The sequence below is a fragment of the Panthera onca genome, chromosome B2, assembly GCF_046562875.1.
Source record: "Panthera onca isolate mPanOnc1 chromosome B2, mPanOnc1 haplotype 2, whole genome shotgun sequence".
NCBI lineage: Eukaryota > Metazoa > Chordata > Mammalia > Carnivora > Felidae > Panthera > Panthera onca.
The window spans coordinates 7,807,953-7,821,540 of NC_138343.1; positions in this window are offsets into that span (position 1 = coordinate 7,807,953).

Consider the following 13,588-nt stretch of genomic DNA (forward strand, 5'->3'; position numbering starts at 1 on the left):
CTGTCTAAGCTCCCCCACGCCTCGCCTTAGTTTGTTATTTTGTTATGGCAGCTGAGCTAAGAGAGTCTCCAAACTGGTATCTGCTTTATCACCCCAGCACCATGTTGAAGCACTGTTCCCCCCGTAACTTTTATGAAAATGCCATTTCGACCCCATTACTCCTTTCCTTAGTAAAATAGAAATTTATCAATGGTTCCCTCCATTGCCAGAGTTTAAAGCCAGTTTCCTCTGTGATCTGGCCTTATCCACCTCCCTCATGCCAGGTCCTGCTGTCTCTCCTCCCCCTGTCCCCACACATACACATCTCCCTCTGTAGCTCCCTGGATAGACCTCTCCTGTGCTCTTCTCCCTCTGCATTACCCCTACTCTCTACCCATCCCCCAGGCCTAGGACTAGTAAAGATCTATTCTTTAACTTGGGTTTCCTCCTTATTGGAGTCTCCCTTCAGCTTGCAAGGAACTGAAGACTTGCCATGCTTCATACAACCATTGTATTTATTATTATTTTTTTAATTAAGTAAGCCTTACAGCCAGTGTGGAGCTTGAACTCATGACCCCGAGATGGACAGTCACATGCTCTGCCGACTGAGCCAGCCACACACCCCACAACTGTTGTGCTCAATGGACATCTCTATTCTAACAGTACACACTGCCTAGGTTTTTATACACGTCTTCCCCACCGGGTCATGTGCCTCACGTATCATCATATTCCTGGCACACAACAGGCACTCAGTGCTTCTGAAATCAGAAGATGCAGAAGAGCCGGGGGGGGGGGGGGGGGGGGGGGGAGGGGGGGGTGGATATCAGGACAGTATTTTCCCTCCTACTACATCCAACATATATGACCTTATCTCATCTCTGTTGACTTTGATCTTGCCAAAATTATCTCATCAATCCATCAAGGTGTTTTTGGCACTTATGTCTAATATGATGGATTCGCCAGTCCCAATTCTGTGCTTCCAGCTGAGTCATCGATTTCATAAAGGGATTCATACGTCCTGGTGAGAGCCCAGAGGAAGGATATTAAACATCTCCCTCTTCTTTGGTATCAATTCATTATCTAATTGCTCTTACATTTCACCTGTTTACTTGTCCATGTAATTCTACTGCTATCCAATTCACTCAAACTTTTTTTTTTCTAAACCATATTTGCCTGAGGGAAAACCTGGTCCCCGGAACATCCCACCCCGTATGCTGTGCTTTAATAGGCAAGGTTATTGCCTCTTCTCCCTTCCTTACGTACTCTGATACACATCAGTATTTAACCTGCATACCCTTGGAATTTGGTAAAGTTTACTATAACCGCTTTAAGCATATTTTATATGCTTTGAAATTGAATTTGAGCTCAAATTGTATTCCATTGCCATTATTTTTACTGCATATGAAATTGAGACTCCAGAACAGAGTCTCACAAGACCCCTTGTAGAGTGTGCCTTGGTATTATACCACTGGCCTCTACTAAAGGACATCAAAGAACCAGAGACATGAAAGTCAGTTTTGTGTCTATTGTAGCAAAGTTGCCAAGGACATTTTTCACTATTTCATACCGTGTACTCTTTACGTAAATCTACGGGAAAAATGTCTCCCAGGTTTTCAGGTCAGAAAAGGTGTTTCACTTATACTTTTGCTTTAATCTCGTGCCTAAATCCTGTAATTAAGCAGATTCCCTCATTGCTTTGTTCCCCAGAATGTTCCTCGGAAATGCTGCTCTTCTGTAGTGCCTTCTCAAGGTGAAAAGGTAAATGTGTTTGTGTAATCTTACCCCTTGCTTTATTAAGTTAGTCTTTCTACCCTTATTTTCTACCCAACAAAGTTACTTAAAAAAAAAATCAGTTTTTGGGCGCCTGCGTGGCTCCGTCGGTTAAGTGTCTGACTCAGCTCAGGTCATGATCTCGCGGTTTGTGAGTTGGAGGCTGTCAGCACAGAGCCTGCTTGGGATCTGCCTCTCCCCAGCTCACATGCCTGCAATCTCTCTCTCTCTCTCTCTCTCAAAAAGAAATAAACATTTTTTAAAAATTACTTTTATGTCTTTGCATATATGTAAAACGTAACACATGAACCAGGGCATAAATATGTATTTTTTAAGATTTTATTTTTAAGTAATCTCTACACCAAACATGGGGCTTGAACTTACAACTCCAAGATCAAGAGTCTCATGCTACACCAGGTGAGCCAGCCAGGCACCCCAGAGCATAAAATAATTTTGCCCCTTTTTACAAATATGAAATTTGAAAGCCCTGATAAGGCGATAAGTTTAGGTAAAGGTACTTTAGGGCTGATTAAGCCTATGATACCTAGCATTTCAAACTAACCTTTTGCATTTGCTGGCTAGAATCACAAGCACAGACTGGTCGAAAATTATTTTGATCCAACATTTGTATTAAATTCTTTTGGCATTCGGGTTTTGATGATATAATTCCAAAACATTTGGGTAGAAAGTAAAAGTTTCAGCTACCTTGGTGTGGGTCATTTTTATCTCTGCTTGTTTCCAGAGAAGGCAAACATTCAAAAATTCACAAGGGGCACCTGGCTGGCTCAGTCTGTTAAGCATCCAACTCTTGATTTTGGCTCAGGTCATGATCTCCTGGTTTGTGGGATCAAGCCCCTGCGTCAGGCTCTGCGCTGAGCCTGCCTGGATTGTGTCTCCCTCTCTCTCTGATCCTCCCTGCCCACCCCCCCCCAATAAATGAATAAACATTCGAAAACATTCAAAAAATAAAAAACAAACATTCACACATAAGTTTTAGTGTATCTGCAAAAGGAAAGTCAGAATGCCACATATCCAAAGAAGGTTAACTCAGGACCCAGGAGACCCAGGTTCCAGTCTTGCTTATACTAAGACCACAGTGAGGCCTCAGCCTCTCCACATTTCCATTTCCTCAAACCCCTGAGACAAAGGTAATGCCTCCTGGGTTCTGCAGATCAATTGAGATAATAGATGTCAAAGCCCATGCGTATTACAAAGTGCTCTACCATTATTAGAGAATGGCTCTCTGCGAGTCTGAAAGCATCTCATTATACACAACAATACTTTATATACAAAGCTTCTGACTTCTCTTAAGCGGTGCAGGTCAGAGGAAGCATCAACAAACATCACCAGTCAAAAAAAAAAAAAAAAAAAAAAAGAAAGAAAGAAAGAAAGAAGTGCAGTGCCTTAGCATTTTAGCCATAAAATAAGGAAGAGAGGTGGTTTCCCAGACAACCCTGCCCCCCCCCCATTCAACCAGCCAATTTCTACTTTTGTTTTTGCGTCGTGCTTCTTAATGAATTTATTTTTATTGTGATAAAACAAAGATTGCATAAAACATGTCATTTTAGCCATTTTCAAGCGTATAAGTCAGGGGGCATTAAAAACAGTCACATTGTTATACAACTGTCACCGCTATCTCTTTCCAGAACATTTGCATCACCCCAGACAGAAACTCTGTACTCATTAAACACTAATTCCCCATTCAACCCCCATTTTTAAATTAAAAAAAAATTTTTTTTTAATGTTTATTTTATTTTTGAGAGAGAGAGACAGAGCACAAATCGGGGAGGGGCAGACACACACACACACACACACACACACAGAATCCGAAGCGGGCTCCAGGCTCTGAGCTGTCAGCACAGAGCCCGATGCGGGGCTTGAACTCACAAACTGTGAAATCATAACCTGAGCCGAAATCAAGAGTTGGACACTTAACTGACTGAGCCACCCAGGGGCCCCTGTAATGTCTCAATTTTAAAAAATGGTTTTGTTTTTTTTTCTTGCTTTGATGTTCGGACATAAGAATGTAGCATCATAATTCAGCGCTGAGTTCGGCCTGTTGATAGGTTATAATCTCATGGTCTTGCCTCCCAGCACCCCCAGGCAGGCCCTGGCCTTGCCGTTTCCGTGGTGAAACTCTCTTTTTGACCAGGTTCCGTCCACTCTGAAGTATATGTGACCTGGGTCACAGTGAGGACAACGTGAAACACTGTGGGTAAATCAATACAAACCCACTTGAAACACACATTCATTTATGAAGGCTAATACATTAGAGACAAATCAATTTCGGGCAAAATTTATTCCTTGAGAATTTGTGTTATTTATTCTTGTGACGCTGGGTGACAGATAACAGGTACCTAGTAAGTGTATATGGAAAGAAATTCAGGGGCGCCTGGGTGGCTCAGTCGATTGAGCGTCCTGCCCTTGATTTCGGCTCAGGTATTGATCTCTCAGTTTGTGAGTTCAAGCCCCACATCGGGCTCTATGCTGACAGTGTGCTGCCTTCTTGGGATTCTCTCTCTGTCCCTCTCTCTCTGCCCCTCCACTGCTCTGTCTCTCTTTCAAAAATAAATTAAAAAAAAGAAAAGATTCTTTTTCTGGACAGGTTTTATAGGAATATCTAAATTTATGAGAAAGGTGGGAACTATGTGGGAAAAATGAAGACAAAAAAATTTTTTAATGTTTATTTTAATTTTGAGAGGGGGAGTGCAGAGAGAGAGAGAGAGAGAGAGAGAGAGAGAGAGAATCCCAAGCAGGCTCCTCACTGTCAGCACAAAGCCCGACTAAGGGGCTCAATCTCAGGAACTGTGAGATCATAACCCAAGCTGAAATCAGGAGTCAGCCCCTTACCCAACAGAGCCACCCAGGAGCCCCGATTCCAGAGAAATGTTTATTATGAGCTTCTTATGTGCCAGATAATTATGCTGTTCGAGCCCACTGGGTGGTAAATAGACAAAAACTAGAATTCCAACCCAGACATGGCTCACTTGATTTTCCATGTATTTTTCATTTCTTTTTATTTTCAAATGTTTATTTATTTTGAGAGAGAGAGAGAGAGACAGAGAGCGAGGGCGAGCACATGGGAGCATGGGAGGGGCAGAGAGAGAGGAAGGGAGGGAGTCCCAAGGAGGCTCCGTGTTGCCAGCATGGAGCCCAGCATGAACGGCAGGATCATGACCTGAGCCTAAATCAAGAGTCGCTCCCTTACCCAACTGAGCCACCCAGGCAGCCCTATGTTTCATATGATCTCATATACTGAGATCACTAACCCCAAGCTCAAGTATGAGACAACAGAATGCTATTCAATCTTTTCCTTTTCTGCAAAATGGCCAGTTGAACTTTGAGCTCTAGATTGTAATCTGTATAGTAAGAGATGCAGGCAAGTGGGGGGCACCTGGCTGGCTCAGATAGTAGAGCATGTGACTCCTGCTCTCAGGGTTGTGAGTTCAAGCCCCACGTTGGGCATAAAGCTTACTTCAAAACAAAACAAACAAAAAAGACGTAGGAAAGTGAGATGGATAGTGGGTTTGAAATCAGGAAGTGATCCGAGATGCTCTAATCCGGTACCCCTCCTATATCCCGCTGAACGGCTATAAGTCAGGCTTGACAGGCTTCAACTTCCTCATTCTAGGAAATGATTTATGAGCACTCAGCATTATTAGTTAACATTTATTAACATTTAACATTGGCGCTAACACCCTGTGTTGGTGTCTTTCATGATTTGCTTCAACATGGCCAATAAGCAACTCACAGATTCTAGGGCAAAACCACCCCTCCGTCTTTGGAATTTATAACGGAAGATTATTAACAGGACTTCCTAAGACCTACCCCATCTGGAGTTATAACAGTGGCATAATTTATGTACAACAACTTCTAAAAGAGGCTGGTGATAAAAAATGATATTAGCACATGAGGCAGAGAATATGGGGCATAAAGTATGTTAAGAAACAGTTTTGAGTTTTTAAAACATGTATGTTTTAGATTGCCATTATTTAAAATATATGTTAATTTAAAAAAAAAAACAGAAGAGTACATTAGGTATTTGTTGTCATTATTACATCAGTTGAAAACATCTGGACTTAGCCAAAAATAGAAAATATGACATTAAACATATAACCCTAGAAATTTACGAGTTTAAGGACAGTGAACACATTTTGCTCAAAAGGTCTTATACCAGGATGCCAGATTAGCTCAGCCCCTGGAATGTGTGATTGTTAATCTCAGGGTTGTAGGTTCAAGCCCACGATGGGTGTAGAGATTACTTTTTTAAAAATCTTTTTTTTTTTAAGTTCATTTCTTTATTTTGAGAGGGAGAGAGAGAGAGAGAGAGAGAGAGAGAGAGAGTATGCTTGAGTTGGGAGAGGCAAAGAGAGGGATGAGAGAGAATCCCAAGCAGGCTCCACACTGTCAGCAAGGAGCCTCACAGGGTACTGAAACTCACAGGGTACGAAACAAACCATGAGATCATGACCTGAGCCAAAATTGAGTGTCGACTGCTTAACCAACTGAGCCATCCAGACACCCGCCCCCCCCCCCAACAAAAAACTAAAATCTTTAAAAAAAAGTCTTACACAAAAAATCAGAATTAACCAGTATGCTTATAGTACCATATAACACAAAACAATCTTCACGTAATTTTTTTAAATGTTTATTTATCTATTTTGAGAGAGAGAGAGAGAGAGAGAGAGAGAGAGAGAGAGAATCTCAAGCAGGTTCCATGCATAGCACAGAGCCCAACACGAGGCTCCTTCCCACACCCACGAGGTCACGACCTGAGCCAAAACCAAGAGCTGGATGCTTAACAGATTGAGCCACCCAGGTGCCCCCTTCATGTAATTTTTTAAAATGATATTTGTATTTACCAGAAAATCCTTGTGGTTGTGCAATTAGTGTGGTGTCAGATATAACCCATCTTTTGTTGTATCTCCAAAAAGCCAAAAGAAAGACTAATTGGCTATAGCCCTTTAGAGAAGACCTATCATGTGCCTTGCTTGCTTTGCTGAATCTTTTCTTTTCTTTTCTTTCTTTATTCATTTATTTATTTATGTTTGCTTATTTTTGAGAGATGGAGAGAGATAGAGTGCGAGTGGGGGAGGGGCAGAGAGTGAGGGAGACACAGAATCCGAAGCAGGCTCCAGGCTCTGAGCTGTCAGCACAGAGCCCCATGCGGGGCTTGAACCCATGAACCATGAGATCATGACCTGAGCCGAAGTCGGATGCTCAACACACTGAGCCACCCAGGTGCCTTGAATCTTTTCTTTTAAATTATAAACCTGAAATTCCTCCTCCTGAGAGGTGAAAGAAATGCCTTTGTTTTATTAAAATTCTCAGATTTAAAATACATTCCTTTTTTCTAGTCATTATAATTCATGCCTCTATGTCTGCATGGCATAGATTGGACTACTTAGAACAGTACCATCATGGGGCACCTGGGTGGCTCAGTTGGCTAAGCGGCTGACTCTTGATTTGGGCTCAGGTCATGATCTCACGGTTTGTGAGTTTGAGCCCTGCATCAGGCTCTGTGCTGACAGCTCAGAGCCTGCTTGGGATTCTGTCTCCCTCTCTCTCTCTGCCCCTCCCCAACTTGCTCTCTATCTCTCTCTCAAAACAAATAAAAACAAACTTAAAAAAACAAAAAAAGACAAAAAAAAAAAAAAAAAAAACATGGACAATCACTCCAAAGGGCTACAATGCCAATCTGTTTGTCAAATAGATGATCTCAAAACTCCAACAATATGGCAGACTGGGAGACCCAGCCGATGTGGGTGCCTTTTTTTGATCAACATTCTGGTGAAAGAAAGAAAGAAAGAAAGAAAGAAAGAAAGAAAGAAAGAAAGAAAGAAAGAGAGAGAGAGGGAGGGAGAGAGAAAGAGGGAGAAAGAAAGAAAGAAAGAAAGATCACACACAGACACACACACAGACACACACACATACACTTGAAAGAATAAAAGGGAAGCACTAAAGTGTCAAAGAAAAGAGAGAACTTCAGAGTAGTAAAAACATAACTTAAGGCCACAGAAACTCAGAGGAACAGGAGACACCAAATGAGGCCGCAGCCCGTGGGTTCTTTTTGTGCTACGACAGGAGACGTGATCTTGACCGTACATTACTGTAACTATAGCTGAGCCCTGTGCGTGCAGCGGCGTGTACCGTGAAAGGGGAGCGGGAGCCAGAAGAACTCCACCCACCCACTGAGAGACACAGCAGAGAAGGTTATCACCAGCCTACAGATCTGATGCACAAAAAAATCTTGTGAAAACCAAAATGTCAAGACTGCACCATAAACAGATAAGAGTCCACATTTTCTTTTCCTTTTTTTTTTTTTTTTTAAAGTAGGCTTCAGGTCCAGCATGGAACCCAACACAGGGCTGGAACTCAAGGCCCTGAGATCAAAACCGGAGGCGAGATCAAGAGCCCAACGCTTAACCGACTGATTCACCTCGGTGCCCCGAGAGTCCACATTTCCGTTACTCCTTGTCTACTCACTTTGGGGGCTGCTATAACAACATTACCATAGATCGGGTGGTTCAAACAACGAACATTTCTTTCTCACGGTTCTGGTCCAAGATCAGGGAAACTGCAGCCAGGTTGTCTTCATATTCTAGTCTAACATATTTGTACTTCCTTGATTAAATTTCTCTGCTATCACAAAAAATTCAGTTAAGACTTGTACACATGGTAGCACCTTCTGGAAGTGATTTTTTTTTTTTTTTTTTTTTTGAGGAAACTTAAAAAAAGAAGAACAAATTTTCTATCTGGCTCAACACGACGCAGAACGGGGAAAATATAAGAATGGACAGTCTCAAATCTAAAATAATTCAGCAGAAAAAGGAGTCCAGAACCACAGAAGACCATGACAACCTGTCTTCTGTGAAGCCACCAAAAACTGGTGCCTTCACCCACGGTAAGGGACATGGAATAGGAGTTCTAGCAATTTTATGCAGATGTTAGAAAACCATGGTGCTGTAGCATTAAGAGATTCTTTCTAGGGGCGCCTGGGTGGCTCAGTCGGTTAAGCGGCCGACTTCTGCTCAGGTCATGATCTCGCGGTCCGTGAGTTCGAGCCCCCCCTCGGGCTCTGTGCTGACCGCTCAGAGCCTGGAGCCTGTTTCAGATTCTGTGTCTCCCTCTCTCTGGCCCTCCCCCGTTCATGCTCTGTCTCTCTTTGTCTCAAAAATAAATAAACATAAAAAAAAAAATTAAAAAAAAAGATTCTTTCTAGAATTGCAAAGAATATAGAATTGCACACTGAATATGAAACACTTTTACGATCTGATTCCTACAGTTATGTGGGGGATTACTTATAGACTCTGTTGCTAGGCTACATGGACTCCATGAAAAAGAAGTTTTCAAACGTGTTTAAACATTTCCGTAGAAATTCATTTATAGAGAAAGTCATTCTTTTCTCTTATGCTTTTGAAATATTTCATCTGAGCGGGACACTGTCTACAGGAGGTGAGACATAAAAAAAAGGAGACAATTTCTTCCCCGACTTCTAATGTCTCAGTGGCTAAAAATTTTATACTAGAATACCAGTCAAACTAATGTCAAGGTATAAATTAGTTACCTTAAAAAGTGAATCCCATAGTAGTCGTTTAGACTGAACGTAGAATAACTTAAGGATGTGAATATGAATTAGAAATACTTCTCCTTATGGTCAGAAGGGACTGTTACTATTTTGCAGCTATTTTTAGCATTCAAATCTCATCATTCTATAAAATTAGATTACAACAGTAGAAACAACATCTCTAAGCAAATCAGCGTTAGCAATATAAGTGTTCTGGAGTTACAGTGAGTATTTAATTGCTTGCTAGATTATTGCCAAAATATGGGGGATATTCTACTTCCCTGAGATGTGTTCCTGTTATTTCTGAAATCCGGTCACTTATAAATATAACTAGCGCACACTTTTCCTGTTTATACTTTGTTTACTTTCTCTGCCAAGGTTCTATTGCGTTTCTTTTGGTTATTGTTGTTGTTCTGCCACAAACAGCATTGCTACATCAATAATTCATTGCTTTTTATCATATTTTTTCACAATATAAAACAGAAAGTTTAGTTGATTAGCCAAGCCTTCTGGTACGTCATTGCAGCTGTATTCCGGAACATTCCTAGTACAGTTGGAAAAGGCAGCTTATAGAAGTTACCTCATTCCTCCCATCACAGGTAAACCACTAATTTAATCACAATTTTTGTACTAACTCTTTTCTTTTGAAAACTTTAAAAAAATATACATATTTATTTATTTATTTTGAGAGAGAGAAAGAGAGAGAGCGTGCGCAAATGAAGCAGAGGCAGAGAGAGAGGAAAACACAGAATTTGAAGCAGGCTCCAGGCTCCAAGCTGTCAGCACAGAGCCCCACGCGGGGCTTGAACCCACGAACCACGAGATCACGACCCGAGCCGATGTTGGACACCTAACCAACTGAGCCCCTCAGGCGTCCCTCTTTTTTTTTTTTTTTTTTTTAAGTAGGCTCCAAGCCCAGCACAGGGCCCAATGGCGAGCCCAACGCGGACTTGAACTCACAACCCTGAGATCAAGACGTGAGCTGAGATCAAGAGTCATACACTGAGCCAGCCGGGCGCCCCCTAATGTTCTTTTCAATAAAGGTGGATATTCCACGAAGCAGGGACTCACATGTAATAAATAGCTTATCATGATCCGTGCAGTTACTTTTATAGAAATACCTTGCTGATGTTTTTTAAATTTTATTTATTATTATTTCCACTCTCCTCCCACCACCATTACTGTGTGGTTTTTTTTAATGTTTGTTTATTTATTTTTGAGAGAGAGTGCGAGCAGGGGTGGGGCAGAGAGAGAGGGAGACAGATCTGAAGCCAACTCCAGGCTGCCAGTGCAGAGCCCGACGTAGGGTTTGAACTCAGCAACTGTGAGATGGTGACCTGAGCTGAAGTCAGACCCTGACTGAGCCACCCAGGCACCCCCATTACTGTTGGTTTTTAGAGGAGCAAGCAGCCAGCACTTTCTTCTAGCATAAATATTTCAGTAATTTGTTTCCTTTTTCATGTCTTCTGCGTTAAGTCAACTGAGTAGCACCTTAAAGACCCCCCAGACCCCAATCCGGATAAAGGATGACAATCTTGATGTTGTAGTATGCTCCTGACTTTAAATCTGTATTTGCAATGGACGAAAAATCCAAATATCCGTTCAAGTTGCAGTAAATTTGTCATTGCTGCCAAAACCATACTTTCCTGCTTTGCTCAACTTCGTCACTGAGGGTCTAACATCTTACGGTTGCAGTCCTTCCGAGACTCTCGTTCACCTCCCGCTCCCTGGTCCCTCCCTGACCACCTTACAAGATAGTCCTACAATGGTATCTCTTCCTGACCGGCAGTTACACACAAAAAAACACTAAACATGAGAGTTACTGCCTTTCCTACAAGCATAGGTGGTAAGTCAGGGCGTCTGGGTAGCTCAGTCTGTTGAGCATCCAACGCGTGATTTCGGCTCAGGTCTTGATCTCACCGTTCATGGGATTGAGCCCCAAGCCGGGCTCCACACTGACAGGACAGAACTTGCTTGGGATTCTCTGTCTCCGGCTCTCTCTGCCCCTCCACCACTCGTGCACTCACATGCGTGCGTTTTCTCTCTCTCTCTCTCTCTCTCTCTCAAAATAAATAGACTTAAAAAACAAAAACAGGAGCGTCTGGGTGGCTCAGCAGGTTAAGCCTCCGACTTTGGCTCAGGTCATGATCTCCCAGTTCTTGAGGCTGAGCCCCCTGTCAGGCTCTGTGCTGACAGCTCAGAGCCTGGAGTCGGCTTCAGATTCTGTGTCTCCCTCTCTCTCTGACCCTCCCCCACTCATGCTCTCTCTTTCTCTCTCAAAAATAAATAAGTAAAACTTAAAAAAAAAAACAACATAAAAAAAAAAGAATATGTGGCAAGTCAAACTCATTTGGGAAAACAAAACAAAACAAAACAAAACAAAACAATAGATGCACCTAAAGTTAAATACAAGTTTGACCTGACTTTAGGTAAGGACTTCACTCCCTCCCATTTCCAAATCCCACTCCCCACCACTCTTGCTTGGATGCCCTTGGGTTGACACCGCAGTTCTGACTCCTTATCTAAGACCAGTAATCACGGTGTCATTCAATCCACTTTGCTCCGGCCTTCCTCCTTAGCGCAGGAGGCAAACAACAGCCCGTCTCCCGGAACTGGGACAGACAACGCTTTCAAAATAACTGGATGAATCATGCCTACCTCATATCCTAAACAAATCTAGGTCCAATTCCAACAGTCTACCAACAATAACCAGAAAATACATGTAGCACTAACTCTATCACGAGCCCTCTTGTTAACTGTTTCATTCTCAGACAACAAGTTAAAGTCCATGCCAGTGAAACAGACCCAGTTAAAACAGAAAAACACCTAAATCTCTAGAGCTTTAGCCTTTATCTCCTCAAAACTTTTAGAAGACTTTAGAAATGTGCAAAATCAGGAAGAATAGTGAGTTGTTTAATGTTTGCTGTCCATTCATTCTTTCTTTACCTTCAGATCTTTTTTTAAAGATTTTATTTTATTTATTTTTATTTTAGAGAGAGAGAGAGAGAGAGAGAGAGAGAGAGAACACGGGAGGGGCAGAGGGAAAAAGAGAGAGAGAATCTTAAGCAGACTCCATACTCAGCACAGAGCCCAAAGCAAGGCTGAATCCCGGGACCTTGGAATCATGACCTGAGCCGAAATCAAGACTCAGATGCTCAACTGACTGAGCCAACCAGGACCCTCTTTTATTTAAAATCCAAACCCTTTTTCCTTGACTTGAACCCATGAAGTACTGAAAAAGCAATCATACCTTTGATTTTCCAATGCCTATTCCTTTTCTCAGTTTGGGGATTCATACAATAGAAAACACAAACCTATGTAAAAGCAGGGAGCATATTGAACACCAATATAATTACTGTATTATATATGAAATCTATCCCTGATTCTCCTGGCAAAAACAAAAAAAAACCCCAAAAACCATGAGGTAGATGACAGGATGGATTATACAACCCTTACTGTCTGGAGGGAAAGAAGATGTCTAAGAAGAAAACAGTTGCTGGGGCGCCTGGGTGGCTCAGTCGGTTAAGTGTCCGACTTCAGCTCAGGTCATGATCTCGTGGTCCGTGAGTTCGAGCCCCGCGTCGGGCTCTGTGCTGACAGCTCGGAGCCTGGAGCCTGTTTTGGATTCTGTGTCTCCCTCTCTCTGTGACCCTCCCCCGTTCATGCTCTGTCTCTCTCTGTCTCAAAAATAAATAAATGTTAAAAAAAAATTAAAAAAAAAAAAAAAAGAAAACAGTTGCCTGGTACTAACTTCCAAAGGAAAACTTTTAAAAAATATTTATTTATTTATTTATTTATTTATTTATTTATTTATTTGAGTGAACTATACCCCCAGTGTGGTACTTGAACTTACAACCCCAAGATCAAGAAGAGCATGTTCTACGAACTGGGCCAGCCAGGTGCCCTCCAAAGGAAAATTTTTACAGAGCCATCTTCAAAGACATTTTGAATGATATACAGGACATTGTCTTCAATAGTCAATAGATAATTTCTCTTTTTTTAAGTTTTTTTTTTTTTTTTTTTAATTTTTTTTAACGTTTATTTATTTTTGAGACAGAGAGAGACAGAGCATGAACAGGGAAGGGTCAGAGAGAGAGGGAGACACAGAATCCGAAACAGGCTCCAGGCTCTGAGCCGTCAGCACAGAGCCCGACATGGGGCTCGAACTCACGGACCGTGCGATCGTGACCTGAGCCAAAGTCGGACGCTTAACCGACTGAGCCACCCAGGCGCCCCTCTTTTTTTAAGTTTATTTGTGAGAGAGAGAGCGTG